General features: G+C 42.7%; 2 protein-coding genes across 6 annotated transcripts in view; one reads left to right on the top strand and one right to left on the bottom strand.

The window, feature by feature from the left end:
* The window catches only part of LOC147028800 (carbohydrate sulfotransferase 8-like), a 303,172-nt gene that overhangs the window by 185,329 nt on the left and 94,436 nt on the right, over positions 1-23,407 (top strand). The gene's annotated exons all lie outside the window — the stretch shown is intronic.
* The window catches only part of LOC147028801 (uncharacterized), a 328,207-nt gene that overhangs the window by 101,555 nt on the left and 203,245 nt on the right, over positions 1-23,407 (bottom strand). The gene's annotated exons all lie outside the window — the stretch shown is intronic.

A 23,407-nucleotide genomic window follows, 5' to 3' on the forward strand; every position in this document is an offset into this window, starting at 1 on the left:
ACCAATAGATCCGATCAACTTTCAAAATTATTTGTGTATCCTCCTACTCCATCAATCCAACAACTGAACACCTCTCCAGGTAGAGAAGGACTTCATCCGTAGCATGAAGTGATCCTGCAGTTGACAATGACAAAAATAGGCAAAATCTATGCATAAAAGGCATTTCCATAGGCAGAAGGCATTATATAAATACAATTATTTATTATCTTGCCAAAACGAAGTTTTTGCAAGATATGTTAGTCAGCTTGTATGTTTTTTTTTTATCTTGCCAAAACGAAGTTTTTGCAAGATATGTTAGTCAGCATGTATGTTTTTTTTTATTGTTTATTTTTTTTGTTTGTTTGTTTGTTTGTTTGTCTGTAATCACGTATAAAAAATTCTGCAGAGCACAGTTATCATTGGAAATTTTTGTAACTTCGCATATCAGAGGCCTATAGGAGGTCCCTTTCAGTGCACAAAATTTTGAAGGTCAAGGTCAAAGGTCAAGGTCACGTTGTCGCAAATCAGGGAGTCGACGAAACCCTTATTTTTTGAGTAATTTTGATCGGATCGTCTTAAAACTTCATGGGATTATAGTTCATGGTCTGGCGCTCAGCTGATTAATTTTTGGTGGTGATTGGCCTTGACCTTAATGGTTAGCACCTAAGGTCAAACATATTTGACCCCAAGGTCAAATTTTCAAGTTTTAGGAACCATATCGTGTTGTACCTCAAATTGAACACCTCGATGAGTGCTTTCTAGATATGTCAGACTTGAGACATTATGACGTCATTTGGTGACGTTATGAGGCAAACGCATATTTTTCATGGTTACTCTGTGGAACGATTCTCATCGGAATCTCTCGTAGGCAGATATTCCTCAAGGAGTCGCTCCTGGTGGATAGCAGCTCTGTTCACCTCAGTGTGACCTTCAAGAAGTCACACGTGGTCACCTTTTGGCAAGATACAGGTCACCCTGCGGGTGACATTGGTTTATTTTTATTATTATTATTATTATTATTATTATTATTATTATTATTATTATTACTAGCAGGAGCTCCACGGCACTGCCTTGGGAAGGAGGAGGGGACACCCAGCGCTGCCCGGCTGGGTAGGCTTTTCCCCTGGGGGTTTCTGGACATGTTGGACATTGAAAAGTTATGGAGTTATTAGCCTCATGGTGGTTACATTTTGCGTGTGGGGTGCAGCACTGCCTGACCACACATCCCAATATGCACTTTATCACGGCTTTTGGTGGCCTCAAAATAGACGTCAAGGCCAACGTGTGGTCGCTTAAAACCTCGCCCAGATTAAGTACACTTGAAGTTTGGAGCCTCTCGGTGCTTTGGTTCAGCCGTGAAGGAATAACGTACAAATGAACAAACGCACAAAGAAACACACAAATACACAAAAACTTGAAAATATTATGAAATTTATTATTATTGTTATTATTATTATCATCATCTCACCTGGACTTTAGTCCAGTGAGCTTATGACTCACTCATTCATTCAACTCTGGACACTGCTCACCAAACACATGATTTTGATGAAACTTGACCATGAGCTTCATATCTGTTGCCTAACGAAGTTGTATTGACCACATCAAAATCTGCACTCATTAAGGGGGTCTGTGGGGCGAGTTGACTTGACCCCCCCCCCCCAAAAAAAACAAATCGGCATTTTCTCTCTTCTCCAAAACTTCACACGTGGTTTTGATTAAACTTTTCCACAACCTTCATCACCCATGATGTACTAAAGCTTATTCACGGCAATAAAAAAAATAATAATCAGGGTCTAAGAGGGTCTACGCGAGGGGGGGTTTGAGTAACTGTTTCTCCTGATCTCGGTGAGCTTCAGGATGTGCAGTCCTATTTTTGTAATGATTATTATTATTATTATTAAAAACACCCTCTCCATATCACTCGCACCACATCCTGATTGAACAGAGCCTGCAACGACAAGGGAGGAATAAGCCATTCATCACAACGGCCAACTTTTTTCTTGCTGTTTTTCTATCTCCAAGTCCTTGGTAGATATTGAAAATTCTGTCCGCTTTCACCTGTTCTCATGTAAAGCATTACTTTCCATCAACAGCTGCCAATGGAATCTGCCATGGTGAAACCTTGGAGAAAGAAGAATTAAAATGGACTCCTCATGAACACTAATTAACATTTGCAGGAAAGAAAGCAGGAATTTGCCATTTATGCCAGGGTACCAGCACACAATTGCCTGCTGTTTTTGAAAGATACCATAAGCATATTAGCAGAAACGACTGCCAGCTGAACATCCCTTCCAAATTATTTTAAAATAATTGGAGTGCAGGAGGGAGTAGGATACTACAGTCATGTAATATGTTATCCTTATAGATTGCCTTTATTTCTCGTTTGTTTGCCCATTGGGTTTTCATAATTTATATATCATGGAGGGAAGGGATGTATGTGTGAATGTATGTATCATCTACTCCTCCAAGATGAATTTACTTCACAAGCAGAAACTTTTCAGACCTTGAAGTTATTCAGATTTTGAAAATATTGAATACTTTGGCCAGAATTCCTGGGGAAAAAAAATCGAAGATAAAATTTATTTTGGACAAATATATTGTTTGCAGCAAAAATTAAATTGACATTTCATACAAGTGCATCACAATGCGAAGAATAAAATCCAAAAAACAACACAACAAGAAAAAGGCTGGATTCCATTCGTCAGAATAGAAGACAAATTCTCTTCAATCCAACCATCCATCCATTGGGACGATACTCTGTACGGAGCATTGGGTGCTGCCCAAGACGTCTCCTGGGCTATTGGGCACAATCCTGGACAGGTCACCACTCCAACACAGGATACTCAAATGGCTCAATCATCCCAGCAAGCTGGAACTTATTTTTCCAACCTCAGAAGGATGATAGGCTGTCAATCCCACCTGGTATTAATTCAACAGCCAAGTGGGATTTGAACTCAGGACCTGAGGATCCCAAGCCCACCACCTGAACCATTAAACCAACAAGCACAAACTCGACGTCATGAAGACAAAAACAATTATTGTTGACTTTCGGAAAAACAAAACTCCCATTCACCCTTGGTTATTCACAATGCTGAAGTCGAAATTGTCACTTCTTTTAAATTATAGGGATACATATTTCCATTGACCTTAAGTGGGAGATAAACACCAACCACTGTGTGCAGAAGACTCAGCAATGGTTGTGTTTTTTCTTCGAAGGTTGAAAAGTTTTGGTGTTAGCCTTCCTGTGTTGATCAAGTTCTATCGGACAGTGAATAGAGAGTGTCCTGGCTGTCTTTCACTGTCTGGTATGGTAGTTTGACACGGAACGACCGATCCCGATTGGATAGGATAGTCGAGACTGCTTGTAAAATTATTAGGTGTGATCTGCCTTCCATCGAGAGCCTGAACTCCAGTTGAGTAGCGAAAAGTGTGAAAGCTACGATCTGAGATGAGTTCCACCCAGCCCACAACATTTTTGAACTTCCCCGTTCAGATAAACATGAAAGATCCATCAAGACCAACTTTAATCGCTTGCACGACAACTTTTACCCAACTGCAATCTCATTCCACATCCTCTTCAATCTCATTCTTCCGTCCAGGTCTTCAAGACAACTGTTCACCACCATCTCAGACTATCCTCATCCAAAAACCATCATCTTTTCTCTCCTCGATAACCCCTCCATATCCACACTCCCAGCCCAATCCTTCCTCCATCCAAATTTCCAGTTTTCTCTCCTTGGAGTTTCCTTCTGGATCTACATTGTCCATTTCCTGACCCCCATTCCTCCCCACACCCACTGTTTCTCCAAGTCTCCCTCTTTCTACTGTTCTTTTTGCATCCTGTTATGTCCTTATCCGTGCAGTGTACTAGCTCTTCCACGAGCCTCGACTATGCATACAAAAAAGTCATCAACACCAATCATCCCAGCAACGTGAGGAAAGGTCGGTTTCACTTCCTCAGGAAGGGGTGTGGGGGTGTGGGGGTGTGGGGGGAATATTACACTCCCCAAAGGAGCGAGTGTTTCTAGTAAGTCTAATACGTAGGATTAATATATAAATGCAGGATTATTCCAATTATGTTGTATTTCTGTTTATTTCTTTTTATTATTATTTTTTTTTAATACTTCATATCATCTCATTGTATCCCCTATTTGCTTTAGCAATGCATCATAAAAACAATGCAATTGCAGCTTCCTTGGTAAAGTAGAGCAATGTTAAGCTGCTATATGCTAATGCAATTTACCATGCCGAGGTTGGTGGAACACATTGTGCTAACTGCTTCTCATTAAGTCATTGGAATCAGAATATCCTCATGTTTCATATTCAAATGGCACTATATCGCCTAAAATAGCCAAGCTACAATAAGCCATCGACTTATTAATTTGATTTCTAACGTGGATTTATTGATGTGCCTCATGAAGACGGTAGTTGATATACCTGGGGTGAAACCTGTATGCGTGTACTGTAACTGTCTCAAAATCTTCCTGCCCAATCAACTTCCACAGCATCCACAAAACCGGATCCCAGTTCATAATCCTAAAATTACAGTGTCATTTAATCATTCCTCATTAAAACTGCCAAATCACACATCGCACCATCACTCCATCCTGAAAATGCTTCACTCTCAAGTGGACAAGCTCGACTTTGCCTATTATGCCTCAAATTTAATGATCAATCCAAAAAAAACCCTTTCTAATGAGATGTTTCTTCTACTTTTGAAATCTCTTCCCAAATTAAAATTTGCACCCCTGCATGACTGTAATGAGGGCCCCATCAGCATGTTGTGTGTGAGATGAGGCATTGGAGAAGGGGGTGGGTGGAGAAATTAATTAAAACACAAAATTGAGAAGAGAATGGAAGTTAGGAGGAGAAACAAGTGGAAATGTCAAAATTCAGCTATTTTTTTAATATGGGGTATTAAAATGACCCCTTTAAACATCAATTTGATTTGAAATATTGTACCTAGTCTGACTCTCAAAGAAGAGTCTAAGTATATATCTCAGAGCATATTGTTTTGCAGAGGTTACATGCTAGTTACATGCTTGTTAAAATAATAGTGATCTGAAACCAAACCTGACCATGTTCAACGTGATTTGTTTTGACAATTCCTGCACTTACTAACACAAATGGACTGCAATGCGGCTTGAAAACAGATTCAATATAACGAAGGTGGTTTTGATAGTTGAAGTTGCTGCAAACCATATTATTCAAATACAGTATTACAGTAAACATATTGTCGTGTTCAAGCCGATTAACACCAAGATCCTTGGAGATTATGGCACGCGCGGGATGGAGGGTGGCAAGGGTGCGTAGGAAGCACACGGGTTTATCCTCGAACCCACAACGATCACAAGTGAATCACAACGATCACAAGTAAATCACAAAAAAATCACAAAAAACACAAGTGAATTCAACAGATGATGGTTCATAAACATAAATCAAAGACTTATAATGAAAATATATCAAGAGTGGAAATGAAACATTAGGTAAAACTAACACCTAACTTGAGACGTCTCCACTCCGTCACAAACACAGACAAGGGGAAAGATAAAAATAAAATAAATTCCTCCCTTTATTCCGGCACTTAGCTGTGTGTCCAGACATGACCTTTTAGGAGCCTGGCGATCCTCGAAGCCGCGTAGCCACAGTGCGGGAAAATGCACCTAAAATGGTGCCAAGTCATTCTCTGCAGTCACGTACGTGAGGTGATTCGTGCGAACGGTCCACAGTTTCATCTCACGATTGAGATTGCCACACCCCTCTTCTCTCAGCACCAGGCTCACTAACAGCAAAAGGCACCGCCTTTCTTCTTGAACATACAATGCGACGATTGCTGCGGCTCCGAGACAAGGCCAAGAGATGCGCTCTTCTTCTCCTTCTCTTCTCAGAAACGTACAAACTCCATGACCCAGCCGAACAGTCAATGGTTAGCGTCTTGCTACAGCACGTGAGCAAATTCACAAAACACAAACAACGAGAATCGTGCAGCTTTCTCGTCATGCTGAGAAGAGCAGGCGAGCGACACTTCTCTTCCAACCGCCCTCTTGCCTCTCCAGCCCCTTCTACTAACTTGCTGTCCTCTCTGACGTCACGCCGACCAATAGTCAGCCTTGGGGGTGTAGCCTGCCGGCACGAATCTGGGAAGGCAGGGTTTTTTGCCTGCTCGGAAACGTTTGGCTCAGTTGTTGTTGGCTTAAAAATGTGGTTCTTTTATTTCCGGCTTTGTAAATGAAAAAAACGTTGGAAAAGGTCACGGGGGCAATCACACACTGGGGAAACTGGACTTAAACCCCACCTAGTTAACACACCACCACCCACATGTGGTGACACTTAAACATCTTAAGCTCATGGGTTTCCCTACTTAATTTACATGGAGATGTCTCCTGCTCATCCACGGACCATGCTATACTATACAATCCTATCTTTAATATGAAATTCCTCCATCTACCCCACAAACATAACAATATTGTTTATATGTAATGTTTAACTTGTGTGACACCAGCCTACCATTACGGTCTGAGAGAGTGGCACTGACAGAGAGACAACAGAGGCTGCATGTTTGTGAGAACTACTGGGTTAGGCAGATTGCAGGAATGAAGAGGGTGGATATAAGGAGGATGGATGAACTGAGGGAGGAGATTAGTGTGCAGATCAGCTTGACGGGAATATTGGTGGAATGCCGGCTGAGATGGACTGGACACTTGATATTGAGGGGGGAAGAGAGAATGGCAAAGAGGGAGGATAGATTGAGAGAGCAAGGTAGGAGGAAAAGAGGTAGACCATGTTTGGATGGAAGGATTGTGTGAGGAGGGATATCTGTAAGGTAGAGTTGGTTAGAGATTGGAGAGAGTTGTCTGAAGACAAAGGGGAGTGGATGAGCATCGTGGTTAAGGCAGGGCAGAAGCGTAGCGCCATCGGACCTCACCCTTTATAAAGGACAGAGGAGAAGGAGAAGGAGGAGGAGGAGAAGAAGAAGAAGAAGAAGGAGGAGGATGAGAAGAAATAGGAGGAGGAGAATAAGGAGAAGTGTCAATTTTCGATTTCACCTGTGACGTCACATCTGGAATCCATCTTAATCTGAACAGTGGTTTTACAGAGAAAAACGGTGCAGGTCGAGCTCAGATTCAGATGCTAATTCCAGCATCATCACCAACACTGATGGTTCTCAGAATGTTGAAAGTGATCATTAGGATTTTGAGGAAACTATTGGAGACAAAATTAGTGATGGAGATGCTCCTGGGGGAATTGTGGAGCTGATTTTGTTTTGACCCTCATGCGAGCGATTCAGAGGAAGAAGGCAGAAGTCTTCATGAAGATGAAAACACTGGTCACATGCTCACTTCAGATTGATAGGGTTTGATTTTCTGTTCAATCGATGGTTTATAAGGAAGGGATTTTGTATTAATTGATAAATCGGTTTATATATTACTTCAGCAGAAATACCCGTCATCGCCCGACAGCACGGGCACCGCCCAGCACACTCGGACGTCATGGACAAAATGAGCGCCAAATGCTTTGTCCTAATGTCGCAGACTGACCAGGTGTCTTGTATGTTAAAGGATCATCCCATTTCATACTTTTCGCGGATGCCGTTTGTGTCCATGCCGTGTCCCACCATCATGTCGGTGAGGTGTCGATGTCCCACCACAGTGGATGGGGGTTGTGGAGAGGGGGGAGGGTGGAGAATGGTTTTGGGATGGTGGTGGGTATTGTGGAGAGGGGGTGTGGGGGGATGGATGGTAGAGGTGTGGTGTGGGATGGTGATGGGTATTGTGGGGGTGATGGATGATGAGGGAAGGGGAGACCCTGAACATTTTTGTGTCCGAGGTCAAATTATCTCGGAGGAGTCGATGATACATATATATTTTCTCTCCACTATAAATAGAAGGTGGCCGGTTCATTTGACTTGTAGATATTTATGTTGATAATTTTGCCTGGTGTTGGCTTAATGGTTAATGTGGTAGGCTTGGGATCCTATGATCCCACTCAGCTGTTGAATTAATACCAGGTGGGGTGAACTCGGCTTGTCATCCTTCCGAGGTCGGCAAAATGAGTGCCAGCATGCTGGTATACTGTGTCGGAGTGGCGACCCGTCCAGGATTGTGCCCAATAGCCAAGGAGACTGCTAAGGCAGCACCAACGCTCTGCACAGAGTATGGTCCCAATCTCCTCATGTTGATAATTGATAATTATTTTCAGGTGCGCTTGTGATAGCTGCAGGGCAATGGCAACAGGTGTTTGATTCACCGCTCAAATCACCCATGCAAGTAATGCAATGGGAGCTGGGTAAAGATGGTATTGGTTTTGAGCGATGGTCACGTCTCCCACGATCGTGGCGGATAACCACAAGATCTAGCCATCTCTGTTGTTTCATAACAGTGCTCTGTAAAATGTTCCGAGCACAAAAGCGAACATTTTGTAAGCCCGATCCACACTCGGGTATTTCGGACAAACCTCGTCCAATTTATGGCAAACTCGGGGTGTTTCAGCCATTGGTGTATCATGAAACCATCTCAGTTTTGTATTGCTATATAACCACAAAGGACAAATCAACTCGGCATATTTGTGGAAAATCGAAAATCATTCGCCGTTTCAGTGAAATCGTATCGCGCTGTAACCCGGAGACAGTACGGAGCTGGCGGTGGAATTCCGTTTGTGATGTCACAGATAATCTGAAGAAGAAGAAGAAAATTTCTAATTTTAATCGTAAATTTACCTACTTTATACATTGGAGACCCATCATAATCAGAAATCGGAAAAAGACCCATCATATATATTTTGTAAGGTATCAAGGGATCGATTAGCTTTGAGGTGGGCTGAGCGTTTGGGTTCCCCTTTCAAGGTTCACCAGGTCTTATTCTCAGTGAGTTTCAAAAATGGTTCAGAGGCCTAAGAAAAATACAAGATGCTATCGTAAGAAAAGGTTTACATTTTACTCAGCCAAGCTGAAGGCTGGATGATACTAATTATTTCCAAAGATACCATGGGACTTGCAGCCCTTAGTCACCCAATTAAGTGCAAGAAATGTCTTGTAAAGATAATTGTTCCTCCCGTACAGCACAATAGAGGGTACAGCAGACACAGATATGCCATAGCGGCTTGTGTGGCTGTTGCTCCACCCCCACCTTTTGGGAACAGCTAAATTAGCCCCCCATCACGTTTGTGAAACTGAAACAGTGCCCCCCCCCCCTGCTCACCCACCCCTGCCAACCAACACATTCTCTATTAAATTCAAGAATCCATGCATCCAATGATTCCATTTCCATGCATCACCCAAGATAAAAAAAAAAGTTTGAGGGGCATGGGTTCGGGGGTTGGGCTTGACCTACATTAAATGCAAAGAAACATTATTTCAGAAGAATTTTTTTTTCATTTTATGGAATTTTCAGAAAAAAAAACAAATGAGCGAATTTTTATTATTTCCTTTATTTGCCATGAACTACTTGGCAGATATATTGAGCACGTGACGAACTGTCAAGATACCCACACTCATTGACTCACTTACTTTTTTTTATAATCGCTAATCAACATCAAAAGCAGTGATGACATGAATTAGAGAAGATTGTTATAAATAGATTTTCGAAACCAACATAACGAACACGCAAGAACGCCTCCTGAACTGCCGCATTATGGTCCTTCGAGGATACCTTCGTGGTAGCATACTCGTCTTCAATTGAATGGCGACATGAATATCTACTGTCACCTTGGTGCTTTGCAAGCAGGGCATTGCATACATAATTGGATGTAAGCTGGGTGTCCCATCTGCTAGTATTCACTGGTGGACAAGAAATATTACATGGTGTATTTCACAAGAGCAGACTATTTTGTGCTACACCATGGCCAGAGGCCAAGCCATTAGGACAGACTACATTTCCGGTCAGGCAAAGCAGTAACCTCATGAGTTGCTTGGCAGACCCGGTTCACAACAGAGACGAGAAGGGCACTCAGGTGAGCGCTTACCTCTGCCAGGCTAATTAGTTTCACGTTTTGTATCCCACTGATAGGCTGGATCTGGATTCGTACCTGAACCAAAATATAATCTGCTTGTTATTGCCACCTACCCAACAAATCCACCAAGTTTCATCTGAATCGGTCCGAATCTTTTTGAGATATCCTTCTACATAATATAGTTTTTGACTATCTATCAAAGGGGAAGAATCGGTTAAAATTTCTCGGGTCCCGATCTGTCAACAGATCTTCCCCAAAATCTAATCATTTCGTACATTGTCGCACACCCAACCTGTCCACCAAGTTCCATCAGAATCTGTTAACAACTTTTTGAGATTGTTTCTTTTTCTTTTGAGACAAAAACGGCAAACAGGCAGGGGATGAAAATATAAACTCCGTCCATCGCAGATTGTGGAGGTAAAATGTAGCTTTGCTCCTTGGATAATTTGCAACCGGAGGTAGTCAACCTGTAGAAAGAGAGAGAGGGGACAGAGAGAGAGAGAGAGAGAGAGAGAGAGAGAGAGGGAGAGAGAGAGAGAGAGAGAGAGAGAGAGAGAGAGAGAGAGAGAGAGAGAGAGAGAGAGAGAGAGAGAGAGAGAGAGAGAGAGAGAGAGAGAGAGAGAGAGAGAGAGAGAGAGAGAGAGAGAGAGAGAGAGAGAGAGAGAGAGAGAGAGAGAGACAGAAAGACTGAAAGACAGACAGAAAGACAGACAGAAAGACAGACAGAAAGACAGACAGAAAGACAGACAGACAGACATGGACAGTTATATACCTCTTATGGAAGTCATTCCAAACGAGACATCAGTCATCCATCCATTTAGCCATCTTTGAGAAAAGAAAAATACAGCTAGGTAAATGAAATTAATGCATCTAGCTTTCTGTTTGATTGTGTGATTGTAGTACTGGACTTCATTATTCTGCCACAAGTTTTGGGATTATTGCCTTCGTGTTCAATTTTTTTTTTCGATACATAGTTGAGGCTCATGGAAGAGCTAATACACTGAACAGATCACAATGCAACAGGACAAAGGGAACAGTACAGAGAGGAGGGGGAAACACCAACAACATAGTAAAAGGAAAAGATAGAGGGAGACTTGGACATTCAAAGGGTGTGGGGAGGAGTGGGGCACAGGAGAGGATGCATCGGGTGGACAAGATGGATACAATGGAAACTTTCAGGAGGAAAAACTGAAAATTTTGATGGAGGAGGGATTGGGGTGTAGTTAACAAGGGTAGAAGAGATCATGGTTTTGGATTGGGTATGATCTGAGATGATGGTGAACAGCTGTCTTGAAGACCTAGAAGGAAGAATGAGATTGAAGAGATTGTGGAAGTTGGTTCCACATGTGGGATAAAAAGAGGAACGATTGAGTGCAGGTGGGTAGTGATCCTGGATTTAGGTAGTTTCACCTAGAAGGGGGTTGATGGTGGACCATGTGTGGGGACAAATAACCTGGGTGGGGGGGTGGGGATAAAGCATGGAAAGACAAGAGGGTGCAAGACCAGAAAGGAGGTGGTAGAAGACAGAGAGACCACCGAACTGTCTGAGATGGGGGAAGTGATATGCCCATAGACTCAGCTTCATCGTGGGAGATTCCAATAATCTTGAAGTCCGAGGGGTGACGCTGCTCTCAGTGCCGGGCAAGGTCTTTGCTCGGATAATTCTCGATAGGGTTCGCCACCATCTGCTTGAGCACCAGCGTCCAGAGCAGTCAGGCTTTACACCAAAGAGGTCAACGATTGACCGTATCCTTGCTCTTCGTGTCCTCACTGAACGCAGACGAGAGTTTCGGCAGGGGCTGCTTGCAGCCTATGTTGATCTCTGTAAAGCGTTCGATTCAGTGAATAGGGATGTCCTCTGGAGGATTCTTGGTCTTCGTGGGGTGCCACCAAAACTGATCGATCTGATGTCTGAACTCTACTCTGGTACTGAGAGTGCTGTGAAGTGTGGTGGTACCGCCTCTGACTTATTTCCAGTTGTTACTGGAGTTCGTCAGGGATGTGTACTTGCCCCCACACTTTTCAGCACTTGTATGGACTGGATTTTTGGGAGGATGTCGGAGAGATCAAGTTGCGGTGCATCGTTTGGCAATGTCAAGATCTCGGACCTTGATTTTGCAGATGATGCAGTCATCTTTGCGGAGACTTTAGACATCCTCTTGGGGGCCCTCGAGGTGCTGAATGAGGAGTCGGAGCCGTTGGGATTACGGGTTTCTTGGGTCAAAACTAAGATCCAGGCTTTCGGTGACATCTTGGATGCTGCTGTCCTGTCTGTGTCTGTTTGTGGTGAGGATGTTGAGGTCGTGGATAGATTCACTTACCTTGGCAGTGATATTCATGTCTCCGCAGGTTGTGAGCCGGAGGTCAATAGACGTCTGGGTCGGGCCTGGGAGTCATGGATTCACTGGATCATGGGGTGTGGCGCTGCCGGTACCTGTGCGGGAGGACGAAAGTCCGAGTCTTCAGGTCCTTGGTACTTCCAGTCTTGCTCTATGGGTGCGAGACTTGGACTTTGACCAAGGATCTGAGACGGAGACTTAATTCCTTTGGTACCAGGTCTCTTCGGAGAATCCTTGGCTATTGCTGGTCGGATTTTGTGTCCAACGAGCGGTTGCTGAGAGAGACTCGGATGAGATTTGTTACCTGCATAGTCCGTGAGCGTCAGCTGCGGCTGTATGGACATGTGGCTCGTTTTCCTGACGCTGATCCTGCTCACCAGATTCTCTCAGCGAGGGAGTCTCATGAGTGGAGGAGGCCAGTGGGCCGACCACGTGCCTCATGGTTGCAGCAGGTTGACCATCATCTCAAGGAGATGGGGATGGGCCTGGCATCTGCCTGGGGGATGGCCAGACGGAGGCCCCTGGAGTACCGGCGGAAAGTGGACGCAGCGACGCGCTGTTCTGGCACATGCTCCCATACCTGACCTGAAGTCCTTGGTTTCCATGGCGTGAAGCTGAGCAAGACGTGAGGCAGGGGAGCCAGCCGAGAGGGGAGGCCATACTCCATCAAGCTGTGGATGAAGACCTTGTTGGTGGATTGGAGTTCAGGTGTGCCAAGGAAGGACTTTGTATGATGGAGGATGCCCAGTTGGCGACTGGCTTTGGAGGGCCACTTTGAAATGTGTTTTGCCCAGGAAAGATCATGGCTAATAGTGAGAACCAGGAGTTTGAGTGAGTCAACTTCTTCAAGAGGATTGTTAAGAAAGTAGATGAGCTGGGGGGAGGGAGGTTGTCAGACAGTGCACTCGGAGAGAGTGAGAGTGTGAGATTTGTCAGGATTAAAAGGCATATTCCAAGTGTTTGACCAGCTTGTGGTTTTTTGTCAAGGTCTGCAGAGAGGGAAGAGGCTGTAGCCTGCCAGTTTGAAGGATGAGCAATGCCACGGCAGAGGGTGGAGTCATCAGCAGATAGATAAAGAGGATTTTTCAGACTAGGAGAGATCATTTATGAAGATCAGGAATAGGACCGGGCCCAGAAACCTGCCTTGGGACACTCCACCATTGACAGGGAGAGTGGATGAAAGGATTCCGTTGAGTGCCACACATTGGCGACGAGAGCAGAGGAAGTCAGTAAGCCATGTGTGAAGTTGGCCTTGGCTGGCATAGGCAGACGGTTTGGAGAGCAAAGCAGAATGCCAGACTGTATCAAAAGCAAAAAAAAATTGTCCATAAAGATGGCCCTGATCACATGTCTGACATTGAGGACCTCTGTCCATTGTTGGGTGAGTAAAAGCAGCATGTCCATGGTAGAGTGACCTGGTTTGAAACCAAATTGGTGATCTGAGATGAGGCTGTTGGAGAAGAGGAAATATTTCATATCAACTGTTATTCTGGATTCCATGTCCTTACTGATAATTGTAAGGAAGCTGATAGGTCTGTTATTAAGGGGATCAGTACCTTTTTACCTCCACCACCGAAGACAACGGATGGGCATAACATTTAATTGTGCTGTGGGTGAAAGTGTTTTCAGGAAAAGGAATTCAGTGTCCTGAGTAAAATAATTATTTCGGCTGTTTAATGTCCTGTGGAGTTTCTGACTGTCACGATGAATGTGGCCAAGGCTGCAGTGCACCTTTCAACTCTTGAGAGAAGAGAAACCAATGGCGCTGCTGTGGCCACGAGAAACGATAACAAAACAAAGACGAGAAGGACACTCAGTAGAGCACATACCTCCGCCAGGCTGAACAGTTTATGTTTTGTATCCCACTGAAAGGCCGGATCTGGATCCGGACCTCCCAAATCTAATCAGCTTCTTCTTGTCACCTACCAAACTCATCCACCTCGTTTTATCATAATCCATCCACAACTTTTTAGCGACATCCTGTTTGCAAACAAAGAGACAAATAGACAGACATGGGTGAAGACATATCCTCCACCCACCTTCGGTGGCAGATGCAATGAAAGACCCTGACAGGTTGCAGAAGACTAAGGCACCGGCGGTTTACAAAAAGCAGGAGAGAGTTGAAGGAGAAGGTTGAAGGAGAAGGAGCAGTGGCTGCGCTGAATTTCACGTGAGCAAATTCATTTTCAAACCGATTCAAACAGCAAAGGAGGAAAAGGGGGTCTACCGTATGTGAATCTGGAATGGTTCAGCGACCCCATTCCCTGACTACCAAGAACCAACTTCACCCCCACTGTACGTTGGTCACTCTAATATACTGGTCGGTCCTTCGGCCTCTGACCTCTGACCTTCTCCATGCTTTGGTGTTACAAGTTCCACTCTCTGAGGATATTTGTGATGTGACTGACCTGTCAAATTCATCCTGTGTGCACCCACTGGGCAGTTTCCTTTCGAAAGTGCTTACAGCAGAACTATCACCAATTTATAACCTTCTGAGGTTTATTTTACAAACCGGTTACGTGAGATAAGTTGCTACCTCAAAATTTGTGAGTTAATTTATAGCTGCATTGACATCCGTGACGTTTGTACTATATTAATTTGGGGATTCTTTGGAAAGTCATTAAGGGTCGCTTTTAATCAGTGTTCGTGATTTTAATGGTGGACAGTAGGGATTAATAAATATTGCTTCTAAAGTTATCCTTGTGTCTCTTTTCCTGTGTAGGTTTCACCCGTAAAACAACATACAACAACATTAGTGTTGTTATTTCTTGTCTGCCGTGACATCCTCCAAGTAACTGATGCACTCGCTTCGGTGCCTCAAGCTGGACACGTATCACCTCTGCCACCAAAAGTGGATGGACATTATATTTTCACCCCGTGTGTCTGTCTGTGAACAGGATTTCTGACAAAGTTGTGGACAGATTTGGACAAAATTTGGTTCAGTGGTTGGGAGTGTGACAACAACGAAATTATTAGATTTTGATGAAGATCCGGATCCGGATTCTGGAATTTTTAAAGTGATTCTTTACCATTGAGTGATCGGGCCAAAACCGATATGTAGCAGGATATCTCAAAAAGTTATGGACGGGTTCGGATGAAACTTGGTGGACAGGTTGGGTGTGTGACAAGGACAAATCGATTTTGGTGAAGATGTGAATCCAGATTCGGATACGAGAATTTTTTTAAATATTTCAAGTGATTCTTCACCATTGAGAGATGTGGCCAAAAACAAGATACGGTGTAGCATGTAGCATGGAACGAGTTTGTTCGGTGACAAGAACAAGTCGATTCGATTTTATTTTTGGTTTGGATCCATTCTATCAGTGGGATACAAAATGGAAACTGTTCAGCCTGGTGGAGGTATGTGCTCTATCGAGTGCCATTCTTGTTTTTATAATGCAGTGATGTTGGCTGATTTCCAAGCAGATGAAAGAGGACCCAGGGCAAAAGATAGGGTGAAAATAGCAGAGAGAGAGAGGATGTGCAAGAGCAGCAGAATAGGTTTTTGGGACACTTGAGCTGATGTTATCCAGTCCAGTTGCAGAGTCAGAGTCGAGGCTTGAAAGGACCTTCTCCACCTTCACAGGTTCAAAAGACACAGAGTGCATGAGCAGTTTGGTGTGATTGGGTGTGGTGGGTACAAAGAGCGAGGGATTGGGGATACCAAATTTGAAAGCTAACACAGAATTGAAGCATTCAGCCTTCTCGTACGCGGATTCAGCTGAGATGCCATTTGAAGAGAGGGAAGGGATGGAAGGGGGCATACACCAGAGACAGTTAGCAAAAACAAATTTGACCAAACTTGGTAAAACTATGTGCTGTAATATGAAAATGAACTGATTAACTTTTGGGTTCAAAAGGTCAAGTGCCATTGAATTGAAAATCTGGGTTACTGCAATGGATACATACAAGAGAGATGTTTGTGTGTGTCACCACCATTTTTCTCACAGATGGCCAAACAGATCTTCGTCCAAAAATTTTTTTCTTTTTTTCAAAAATCTCTCCACAGCGCCTAGACCTTTGTAGCTATGTGAAAGGTAGTATCAAATCATCCCCGACCCCATTCCTTCGTGGGTGTAAGAAAGTGTTTTGGGCCCCCACAAAAAATAGAAAAAAAATCTAAATTTCAGTTCTTCAAAATGGTAACAGGATAAGAACAGCAACGGATTTGACAATGTCAGGTGTCCCTGCTAGTATCATATAAACCACTGAAGAAATTTCAGTCCTACGTGACACATGTATGAACTGTAATACAAAGGTGAAGACATTAGACTTGGATTCAAATGAGAAGAAGGTCAAAGGGTATGTGCCGTTGAATTGAAAATCAATTTGCTACCACAATAACTTGTTAACCACTGGAGGGATTTCAAACACAGGTGAACTGATTCCATTTTTGATTCATCAGGCCAAAGGTCATGTGCCCTTTGAAAATGATTTTGCGGATCTTAACTCAAGTTGGAAGCATCTGACGTCGTCTCTCCTCCACTTATCCGTCCTCTCTCTCTCTCTCTCTCTCTCTCTCTCTCTCTCTCTCTCTCTCTCTCTCTCTCTCTCTCTCTCTCTCTCTCTCTCTCTCTCTCTCTCTCTCTCTCTCGCTACCTTGAATTTTTCATCTGACCTTTAATTGAGATCAAACATTACAGTGGGTTGACATCTTACATGGGTGGAGGAATATCCATTGACACATTCACATCAAATTCACATCAACTCATCAAATCACATTCACATCAAATCAAATTTAATTTATTTTTCTGTTTTATCTTTAGTCATTTAATTATTGCAATTCATTTACCTCTCCTCTGCACACCTTTTACTCCCCAATTACCCACAATTTTTCCCCGACTCTTTTTACAGCCCCCTACTTAACCCTCCTTCCTCCCACTCCAGTCTCCAGTCTGATGAACCGGTCCCTCGGTCGGTGCCCGAATGCCCGACTGTTCGGTTCACCCCTGAGCACAATAGGTAATGATGATGATGAAGAAGAACATGTGGAGTGCTCCAGTCGGATTTAGATTTATGTCAAACTTGACTGTTATGTTGGCATCCATCTTGTATTTGGCGGCCATCTTTGAAACAAGTTCGAATTGCGAACATACCCCGTGGGAGTTCGTTCGTACAACTCTCAGGTGAGCGATAGCACGGACGACGGATAGTTTTGAAATTTGGTAAGATTTTCATCGCATCAGAAAAAGAAACCAGAACACCTCACAAGAGTGAGGCTCGTTTCATATCATCATTTGCGTTGGGCCTCGCCCAGCGCATTTAATTATTCTTTCTTTTAATAACAGTTTTAATAAAAGAGGCCAAAAGTTCCGGAATCGCACTTCAGGCTCGTTTAGTGCCTGGGGAATGGTGTCTAGAATATACCTGTCAAGTTTGGTTCGGTTCCGTTTACAAACAACCAAGAAATAGCTTCTTTTTTTTTTAATGGGCCGAGAGGGCCGTTTGTTGGCTCAAAGAGCCATAATCTCACTTTGGGCTCAGTTAATGCCGGAAGAGTGACCTCTAGAATATACCTGTCAAATTTGGTTCGGTTCCGTTTACGAATAACCGAGAAATAGCAATTTAAAGAAAATGGACCGAAAGGGCCAGAATCGCACTTTGGGCTCAGTTAATGTCTGCGCATATGTGTTTAGTATACGCCTGGTGATTTTCATCGAATTATGTTCACGAATAATGGAGAAATATACGTTCAAATGGACTGTACACAAGAAAAGAGAGAGGACGTGAGTGGCGCTTAGACCCCGTGGGGTGGAAGACCCCACGGGGTAAAAACTCCTGGGCCTTTATCAGATATTGATCAAGACATTAGTGACTGCTACATGCCAAGTTTTATGCTTTTACCTCAAAGTGCACAATACTTTCACACAATATTGCTGCACTATCACGAAAACATCAAACCTTTAAAATGAAAATGAAATATGAGGGTGTTTCAAATTTGACCTGAATGTTGGTGTGCCTTATAAAAGGCAGAGTAATGGAATTTATATAATTTAAATTTGGCACACCTCTACAGATAATAGTCTGGAGAGGAATGTAAAAGCACAGGTTTTGAGAGAATGTTTCTTTATACTGCTGGTAACAAATACTCACAATTATGTATTTCTTTAATCCATGTGATGAAAATCAAGACGGTCACAAGTGACAAGTAACGGAGAGGGTGGAAAAGCAAATCATTATGAAATTCTGGTTAATGACAATGTCAAGCCTGTTGAAATTAACAGATGATTGCAGGCTATAACACTGTGGGGACGATTACCTGTCAAGAGCAGCCATGTTAAGGAGCACTTTGGGGGCAAGAAGTTTTTGACAAATGAGGCTGTGAATAATTGTGTCCTGCTCTGACTATGTACATGTCCTTTGGAGTTGCATCACATGGCAGGTAGCATGCTTGCCCTTCCAAACAAGAGGATTTAGGGTTTTACTCCCAAACAATGTAAAATGGAAGGGAGGTTTCCCTTACTTCAAATGCCTCTGTTTACATATCAGTAAGTAAGAACCCGGTTCTTAGCCAATTAGCAGTTCACTTTACAGTGTAATGGTTCTACCATTGCAGATAGCGAGTGGTACGGTCTCTCGGATATCCATTGACACCAGGTTATACTTCTTGCTTTTCATTCGAATCCATTCACACAGGTAGGTATTCATTGTCCTCTGGTCTTCAACCACAAAGGGCAAGCACTATTTACACATCCGAAATAAGTTTACATTGAAGACATGAAAGCTTCCATTCTGATGAGAAAAGTACACACCCAAAGTAGGAGAATACATTGAAAAGGAATTCATGTATGGCATTTTGTTATAAACATACAAACTTAGTTATTACAATAAATAAAAGGTCAGGTCAAATTTGAAGCAGCCTTCTCTTTAATTATCAACAAAGTTTTTTTTTTTATCAAATTATTCATTTCGGAATAGCAAGGTGGATTGTTTTAACAAGGACAATAAAAAATAGGACCACTGGACCTGGAGCTTGGCCTAATGGAAAGGACCGTTGGGTCTGGGCCCTGGCCTAATGTTGTAATCTAAATTTGGTAGCATTCTGACTGGTGTGTCTGGAGAAGAAGATTTTTGAAGGAATTTACGAGATTTTCCCAAAAATTGATTGAGTCGGCCATTTTGACACACTTCTGGTCATGTGATCGGCATTGGCGTCTGCAATTTAACATCTCTACCCTGGCCTAATGTTGTAACCCAAATTTGGTAACATTCTGAATGGTGGATCTCGAGAAGATTTTTGAAGGAATTTGGTGACCACCATTTTGACACACTTCTGGTCATGTGATCGGCATTGGCATCTGTAATTTAACATCTCTACCCTGGCCTAATGTTGTAACCCAAATTTGGTAACATTCTGAATGGTGGATCTCGAGAGATTTTTGAAGGAATTTGTGTGACCGCCATTTTGACACACTTCCGGTCATGTGATCAGCATGACCTCCACAATTTAACATCCCTACCCTGGCCTAATATTGTAACCCAAATTTGGTAACATTCTGAATGGTGGATCTCGAGATTTTTGAAGGAATTTGCGTGACCACCATTTTGACACACTTCTGGTCATGTGATCGGCATTGGCATCTGCAATTTAACATCTCTACACTGGCCTAATGCTGTAACCCAAATTTGGTCGCATTCTGATTGGTGGGTCTGGAGAAGAAGATTTTTGAAGGAATTGACTAAGTCTGCCATTTTGACCAACTTAAAGCCATGTGCACGGAACGAGCTTTGCATCCCCGTTACCAGTCAGTGGCAGAACGTTGCTGCCAAATTTCAGCCGGATCAGCCCAGTGCTTTGGCTGGAGATGTTGAAATAGGAGACAGATGAACGGAGAGAGGATGGTGCACGATGACAATACCTTATCTGGAATTCCAATTCCAGAGAAGCTAAAAATACCTTGGAAGAGCTTTTTATCCTGTTCGAGTAAGTGAAGAAATATTCAATTTATCCTCAAAAGTGTTTCTGATTTTAATTTATGAGATTCAATTACACCATCTTTCTGAAGCAACTTTAGTTGCAGTAGTTAACTAGCTGAGTTCATACATCGCAGCTGTTGAAAAAATGAAAATGAATGCCAAAAAGGGTTAGGGGAGCAAGTAATATGGTTGATTCACCAATGACAGACATCCTGCTCCTGTGGACCAGACAAGTAACTGTACCGTGTTATCAGAGTTGGCTGTACATGTCTGTTGTTCAGACTTGTAACGACATATCCATGGTTCGTGAGGCATTGTTGAAATGCCATGTGTAGGTATGGCATTGTCTGAATTCAGGTCTTTGATGAGATGAAGTTACCTGGGAGGATAGACCCTGGGGGTAGGAGGCAATGAGATCAGGAAACAAAGGGGACTGGGGCAGTCTATGAGTAGCTGGGCAGAGAAAAGCTGAGCCATAGAGAGAGGCACACCTGGTCAGCTTGCCGAATACGACGCTGGCGAGCTATATGACAGTAGTCTTTTGACGGAGTGGTTGAACTGGCTGGCTGCTGAAGTTACAGCCACAGAGGTTGAACAGGCCCATAAACAGAGGCAGAGGATCAATCTGGGGTGATTGCTTTTGCACCACAAAACATGGGCACGGACTCGCATTGACTTCCAGCCTTTGTGATCGTTGTCAGTGCTTCACATTTTGTAGCAGGTGATCTGCAAAGATGCCAACATGCAGTACGTGACTCCAGCAGAATCGAGGGATGTGGTGGGACATTTCCACATTATTTTGGTCTCAGGTGCGAAATATGGGGTTGGCGGGAGTGTCATCTATAGTTGTCGGGAGCATATCGATCATCGTACTACGTTTCTGTTCAAGCATTGTTTGAATCCTCTCCTTTCGAATTGGTTTTATGTCTCATTAACGTAACAGAGTCTCCTCATCAGCTCTATTTCAATAGTCTCTTTTTTATTCCCTTTGCTTCAATCACTTCTACTGCAGCCCATTATGCTGTAAGGCTTTCAAAGAAACATATGATTTTATACTCGCTTTTGACTCTGGCTCTCTCACTTGATACAGACACTGCCTCGCCACCTCTCGCATTGTACTGTCAATATCTTGAGAGAATCTGTCCTCTCGCTCGTAGAGATTAAAGCTCGTGTATTGACCCTATGATAACTGATAACAGTTATCGTTGTTATGCCAATTGTTAAATAGACATATTGGGCATAAATTTTCATCGTAGCAGGAGTCTTGTTTCCCAGGTAACTAAGTAAGTAGACATTTTCATCACTCAGTAATCAGGACTGCTTAACAATCACATGGATGACATGTGGTTTACATTTTAGACTTTAGAGTTTCGAGCATGGTTTTGTTGCACTCTTCCTCTTGGGACACGGCGTATACAGTGCCTATAGAAAGTGCAGACCCCTTTGAAAAATTTCACCTTTTTTTGCCCTATAGCCTGGAATTAAATTTCATTAAATCAGTCTTTTTTTCCACCTTTATTTACACATCGTAACCCACAACTTCCAAGCGAAAAACAAATTCTACAAATTTCAGAAAATTCATTAAAAATACAAAACTAGAATATCTTGGTTGGATAAGTGTCCACCCCCCTTATAATAGCAATTGTAAACAAGAAGGGCACTCGGTAGAGCATATACCTCCACCACGCAATTCCTGAATCACAAGAACATATCGGGCCCAGTACATTTTTGAAATATCAGACTATATCTACTTTTTTGCCCCATCTCTCAATAGTGAAGAATCACTGATAAAATATTAAATAATTCTCGTATCCAGATCCCGATTCAGATCTTCACCGAAATCGAATAAATTCTTCCTTGTCAAACACCCAACTCGTCCACAACTTTTTGAGATATCGTGCTATGTATTAGTTTAGCCCTATCGCTCAACGGTGGGGAATCACTGAAAATATTATACTCGAGTTCACACATTTTTAGCCAGCTCTGCGTTATCCTTCTTTTTCTTGTTCTTCTTCTTGTAAAGACAAAACCTTTAGGACTCGGCTCTTTTATATACAGGATCCGGATCTCCTTAAATACTAAACACCTGTACACATCCTCGCATAGATGGTGCCTTATGAGAGCGTCTATCATGAACTTTTAAATTTGCTTTAAAGTTTTGAAAAGTTCACGTTACTATTTAAAGTTTATTCCATTTAATGTAATGTAATTTCGTAAATACACTATTTATTTCGTAAATACACTATGACGGGTCTCGCTATTGGCTCCATCAAGGCACGTGACGAAATATCGGAAGTTGTTATTTTTTTGTTTTCTTCTTCTTCTTCTTCCTCCTCTTCTTGTTCTTCTAGTGAAGACAAAACCTTTAGGATGCGGCTCTTGGACACATTTGTCCTTATTATATTTTGGGTTCACACATTGTAGCCCCAGTGTGCTTCCATGGCTCGAGCGTTTTTCTCTGCAATCATATTGAAGATTCTTTACACTGGAACAAGAACCCAGGCTATATCATACATCTTTACCTGTTCGGGTTCCTGCCGATGGCTCTAATGCTGTATTTGGTCTTTTATTGGATTATAATCCATCATTTTGCTTGTGGCTGTCTGGAATTTCATGTGATTCAAAATCGGCAAAAAATTCCACATATTAATAGGACCAATGAAATGTCCTAGTTTCAAACTTTTTGAAAAGACATTGTATTTCGGAAATTCGCCTTTTTGTGTTCTTGCTTTGATCGTACTGTGTGTCCTTGAAGCAAATAATTTACACTCCACAAACAAATTAGAAGTAGTGTTTTTTTTGGGGTGGGGCTCATTTAAGCTGTCTGGTTTGGACTCCCGATGCAACTGGCCAATTACAAACTGTGGTCCTTGTGCTTCTCAGACAGGACATTTCAAACTTTTTTTATTTCAAACATTTCAAACATTTCATATTTCAAACAAACACGTCAAATATTCAAACAGATATATGGTATTTTTTATTGAGGAAGTATATTTGGCTGTCCTGTCTACTAAAAATTGCTGATAAACATGCTCGGAGCTAACAGTACTTTCAGAAAGGAGAAGGATATTTTATGTCGGTGATGATTATGATGTATTATACCAACTCTCTACCGAGTGTTGGTGCTGCCAAAGCAGTTTCTTGGCAAGGGTTGCACTGCGTGGTTTTGCCATTGCCTTCCCAGTGTTGATTGTCCATGCTCTATCCTTTCAAAGTGCTGCAAG

The sequence above is a fragment of the Eptatretus burgeri genome, chromosome 4 (assembly GCF_056783735.1).
Source record: "Eptatretus burgeri isolate ZD-2024b chromosome 4, Ebu_testis_v1, whole genome shotgun sequence".
Classification (NCBI taxonomy): domain Eukaryota; kingdom Metazoa; phylum Chordata; class Myxini; order Myxiniformes; family Myxinidae; genus Eptatretus; species Eptatretus burgeri.